This window comes from Numida meleagris, chromosome 4, assembly GCF_002078875.1.
Source record: "Numida meleagris isolate 19003 breed g44 Domestic line chromosome 4, NumMel1.0, whole genome shotgun sequence".
NCBI classification, from domain to species: Eukaryota; Metazoa; Chordata; class Aves; order Galliformes; family Numididae; genus Numida; species Numida meleagris.
Genome location: NC_034412.1, coordinates 61321200 through 61327199, shown reverse-complemented (window position 1 = coordinate 61327199; position 6000 = coordinate 61321200).

The window sequence follows — 6000 nt, the reverse complement described above, 5'->3', positions numbered from 1 at the left end:
ATGGTTGGCAGGGAATATACACAAATGTGCATTAGAAACATTTCCATTTGAGTCGCCAGAGAATACTTTTTCCTCCTACAGAAAAGCTAAAGAGGCATAAAAAGTACTTAAGTAAATCGTCATTCATGTTTACATGAATTGAACAATCAGGGCTTCAGATTTTGTTTACTTCAGAACCCTTTGAGTTTTTCTTCAATTTATTGTGTTTATTTTCTGTATATATTCATTCTTGGTTTCAAAGGAATTAAAAATAATAAAAGGAAGCCTAGGGTAGGACAGCAGTAAACAAATGTAACTGTCTATAAGAAATGACGCTCACATATTTCTCATTGATCCTTGAAAAATTAGATGAACCTCAGACTTACTTTTGGATTTATCTGCCCTGGTTGTGCTAATCTGTTAGGGCATTCCCAAAGTACCCCGGAGGAATAAATTCCTTATTTTATCTCCTTTTTCTTGTAAGAGCAAAGATGAACAAAGTGAAATATCGATTCAATTGCTTAATAAACTGATAAACCTGTGGGAGAAAAATGTTTTCTGCTGCATCATTTGTCATAAATGAAATTATTAAAATTAAAAAAACCCAAACCTTAGTGGCCTTTGCCAGAAATTGGATTGACACAGTAATCTTAAAACAATTGTTCCTTCAGTCTTCCTAATCTCTGAAGACAACTAAATTAACACAGAAATCAAAGAGCTTTCATATACCCTGAAGCCAACTGTTCCTAAAACCATGAAAACTCTTATTGATACAATTTATTGCAAATTCTGTCCTCAAGCAGAAAAAGTAACTTTGCACATATTTATTTAATGCTTTTGCCCTTTGACTAAGGCTTGCTTTTGACTTGCATGGTCCCATTGAAGAGCAATGACTGGCAGTAACATGACTTACTTAATACAGCCTCAGTGCATACTTCATCTGTTTATGCAGAAGCATCATATTTGGGCTCACTGCTGAGAAGAAAAAATAAAGTTGACATACCAAAAAGGAAAAACACCACTTACCAATTTTCACTTGTGCTCTACAAACAATCTCCACTGAATGTAATTCATAGATCTGTCATTCATAGCAATGCACAGCCAAATAGGTGTGAAACAAAGTTGGAGACGTTTTTCAAGATACCACTAAAATGCAAAGACAGGCTTCCTTAAAACATTTATCTAATAAATCATTGTGATGGGGAATACTAGAAGAGACAAAAAAAATTGCAGAGGAGTTGTAGTTCCTAAATGCACCCAAGTTAGGAAATTGGACTCTATAGTCCTCTGCAGACATTCAGAAAGAGCTTATGCCATTGAGAGACACATTCAAGCAGATAACACGTGTGAAATGACCCTCACTGAGCCAACTTTTGCTCCTCCTGTAGATGTTAAAGAGGTATTCTGTGTCTGTTAAGGCTGGAAGCATTGTCTAAACATTCCTTGAACTCCGTCAGCTCAGGGCTGTGACCACTGCCCTGGTCCATGCCCACTACCCTCTGGTGAGGCACCTTTTCCGAACACCCAACCTGACCCTCCCCTGACGTAGCTCCGTAATGTTCCCTCACTGTAGGCTGCCATGAGGCCTTCCCTCAGCCTTCTCTGCTCTGGGCTGAACAAACCAAGGGGCCTCAGTCACTCCTCATACATCTTCTCTCCAGATTCTTCAACGTCTTCATAGCAATCCCTTGGACACTCTCTAATAGCTTCATGTCCTTTGTATATTGTGGCCTCAAACCCACACACAGCACTCGAGGAGAGGCTGCATAGCACAGAGCAGAGTGGGACAATCCCTCCCCTCACAGGGTGGCAGCGCTAGACCTGATGCATCCCGGAGTACATTGCTGTTTTTGGCTGCCAGGGCACACTGCTGACTCACAATCAACTTGCCATCAACCAGAACTCCCAGAGCTCTTTCCATGGGGCCATCAGTAGCCTGTTGTTCCTAAGTCTGTACATATATTGAGGCTTGATGCTATAAACTAACATTTCTGGAATCAAGACTCTCCAAAGTGTTTCTAAGAACATACTCCATCACTTCTTGTCACTTTTTATTCAGTGTAAGTAAGACAATTGCTGAGATCAACAATGAAAAGCAATACATAAAATCTAAGACAAATGATCATAAATGGCCCTGCCAAGAAACTAGATCATATATAATTTAATGGACGTAGAAGGTCATTCTAAATGCATTAAATCAAAAAAAACACATTTCAGACAGCCAAAGCAGATCCTTATGTCATTGTAATATTGAGATGGAGAGATAACACAATTAAGAATAATTTAAAAGTGAAAAAAAAGCATGCAAGGTGTTTTGGAATGTATTTTGTTAACTTTATTTAGGGTTATATCTTAAAAACAAAGCAACAGCAGTGGTTATTTGGCACTTATTTAACCAGACAAATGCCTGCAAAGTTTTTACAAAGTTTAAGTGCTCAGCAAATGGAAAACCGTATCTTTCTGCAGCAGTGTCATACTAGGCACCATGATATGAAGCACCACAGTCATCCATCACTATCAGGACTCTTGAATTCATCCTGTTTTGGAGTGTACAATAATTCAGTTTGAGATTAAGGATAGCATTTAATAAGGGAAGAGGAATGGATGCTATCATCTGTATTAAATATTGGCAGAGTAAACACAAAAGAGAGCACTGACTCTTTAATCGCCTTAAAGAGTTGAAAATGTATGTGTGCACATTTTCAGAGTATTATTCCCACATAATTTGTGTGCATTTTCAACCACATGGGAATTTTTTTTTAATGTAATTTTTCTCAGCAGTATTTGAAAATGTCTCCTACAAATGAACTTGGCATGCTTCCATGTTGGACTATTATTGTTATTTTAATTATGCAGAAAATTGAAGCTGATAGTGCTATTTTACATAGCAACAAGACATTGAAGTAAGCTATATAGGATATAATCAAAATTGCAAGCACTGTGCCTTTTTGCCCTGTCACTGCAGAAGTGGAAATGAAGTGGAAGTTTCCAAAAGTACATCACTTAGTAGCAACTGGTATCCTCTGCAAGTCGTTTTTTAAAAAGGCAAAAAGGCTAGAGGGGGGCACAGCGTTGGAGTGCTTCTATAGAAGATTTGAAAATGTAGTAGCAACATGGCAATAATAAATACCCAGTGCAGGTTTAAGAGGCAGACTGCACTTGCACTGCCTGCGCTGGTCTGTATGGTTTTTTTTTTTTGAGAAAGCATTTAAAAAAATCAAAACCCCACAAGAGTATATACCCTGCTGCCTTTTACTGCTCTGGAACAAAGCTGAGCGTGAAGGACTCTTTCAGCATCTCTATTTCACCCCACATGTTTGTGGGATAGAGGATGAATAGAGGATGATGTTTCCTTGCAGATGTCTTTCCCCTGAATGCTATAGACTTATTCCTGTGATAAGTCTATATCTTATATATAAAGACCAAGCTTTTACTGGTGCTCTTGATAGTCTAACTCAAAGAAGGAGCTGTACTTTTCCGCCATAGTTGTTGCAGGAATTCTCCTTACTGCAGATAAAATTGTTCAGTAAGATTTCCCTGTTTTCCTTAAGTCTTACTGATTTCTGGCAGTCTCACTTCCAGTAGTCTTCATCCACTTAAAATGTGTTTCTCTTCATTTGCACATGAACTGCATACTTGTATTTCTGCCTTCTTTTGAAGGAAATCTTGGCATCAACCCAACTTCTGTAATGCATATATGTCTTCCCATGCAATATGTTTTTATCTTTCCCTCCCATTTAGTGGTTTTCAGATCACTCTGTTCCTCTGAATTGTCCTGTGGCACTTGCAATGAGTCTGTCTTGGAGTTATCCACTGAGACAGATCCTTTTAAAACCTTGAAGAATCAGATGTCTTCCCATTAGGGCAATTTCTGCTTGAGTTAACCAGTCTGCTATTTCCATGTTTTTCTCAGCTTAAGGGTCTGCCAAGCACTAGGAACCTACATTTCACTTAATTTTAGAATCTTCAAAATATTCAGCATGCATTGAAAACTAAAGAGTAATTCAGATCATATAGTTTTCATATAAGTGGAACGATGCACTAAAACTGAGAAACATTATTTGAAAGTGACCAGATAAATTATTTCTACAGTTCACTGAGATATCTGTTACTCCAGAGTTGCACCCACCAAAGACTATAGATTGGCTATGTTTTCATGCCTCAGTGGGATTTTCCACAACACATGCTGTTTGGAACCGTGATATAAGTTCAAATTTTCTTGATGAAAGTAAAATCTGAATCTGTTGCTTGTAGCTCGAGAACATCTCTAATGTAAACATTGCTGTGTTAGTGAATAGTACTAAAAAAGCAGAGAATATTTAAAACTACTATATTATATTATGGTAGTTAAAGTTTTCCTATGTGTGAATGTCTCACTTAAGTAAATGGCACTGTGATGAAAAATGATTGTTTCATTTCTGAATTTTGAGCTGGCAAACTATAACCATTCTATCAGATTTTCTCACAACGTCACATTGAATTTATTGTTTCCAGTACATTTGGAAGCGTCAGACGTATGTGAGCCAGTGTGAGATGAGGTGCCAGAGAAAAAGTTCAAAATCACTCAGTCGGAACAACTTTTAAGATGGGCTGTGAATTTCAACATCTAAAAAGATAAAATGTTTGCTGCTTGAAATCAGCATTCAAATTTCTCTGTGAAGCAATGGGAAGGGCTGCATTTAACTAATTATGGTGTTCACAGCTCAGAAAATTCAAGAACTTCTGGTAGCACTTCAAGAAACTTGAACGAATGTCAAAGAGCATACAATTTATACAATAGCTGCTCTGAAAGTAATGCCTCCTGTTTTTTTACATTGGCCCATGACATTAGATGTAGATATTGGTGGTTTGGCAGTAGAGGTTGAACCTTCCCAGCAGTACCCCATTACATGTTGTTGCTATGTGACAGATGGCAGCAGAGGGGCAGTCGAAGAGAACGGCATCTGAAGCAAAGGTGTGTCACTGAATTCCTTCATGCAGGAAAAAATGGCACCCATTGACATCTGTCAGTGCTTGCTGAGTGTTTCTGGAGACCAGCCAGTGGATGTGAACACAGTGATGTGGTGGTTTTCAACAGTGGCGAAAGTGACAGTGGGTCAGTCATCTGCTGATGCAGACTGTTATGAGCGTGGCATGCAGACTCTTGTTCATCACTAGTAAAAAGGCGCAGCTAATGGTAATGAAGATGTTGAAAAATAGTATTTTGTAGCTGAGAAATTGCTCTATCAAATAGTGTCATCATGTGCTTTGTATTTGTTGTAGTTTCCATGGACATAAATAGGAGGCATTACTTTTGGAGTGACCTATGTAGATTCTGATAGCCTCCTTCAGCTAAAAATATGTCTTTTATCAATGAAAAAAATAATTTTCATCTTTAATGTTTTTGACAAAACTTTTAGAAATTAAAAGGAAGAATGAGAAAAAACAGTCTGATATTCTTGGAGATCTACAGAGCAATATTCCCTTTTGTTTCTTTCTTCTAAGCTTACAAGGAAAATAAAATAACGTGGAGTAGATCCATTTTCCACAGAAATCCACAAATAGGCTAGCCTCTACTAAAATGCAGTTGAAAAAAAGAAACACAGTTTACGATTTATGGGAGATTGTTCAAAAGACAATTGACTGCATCATCTTTTCTCTCTCACAGTTCTGACAATAGTACTAAATATAACCACGAGAACCACTTGGGGTTTCCTTAATATTTCTTTGACAAAGAGCTATTTTTTAGTCAACATAGACAGTGAAATACACATAGGCAGTAGGAGCATGGAGGAGCTTATCCTTAGGTTATTTCTGATACAAGCAACAAGCTAGAAGAGGCTCGCAAGCTTTGTTTGTCAGGATGCGATTGGTGTGGGTGGTGATGGTGGTGGCAACAGCAGCTCCTGACCTGCTGATCTCTCTCAGAGAGACACAGCTATTTCTCAAGCAAACACATAGTTTTCCTGCACTGTAAGTGCATTATATAGTCAACTCCTCCCAAAATACCTTACACGATACACCTGTGTGTGACAGCAGATG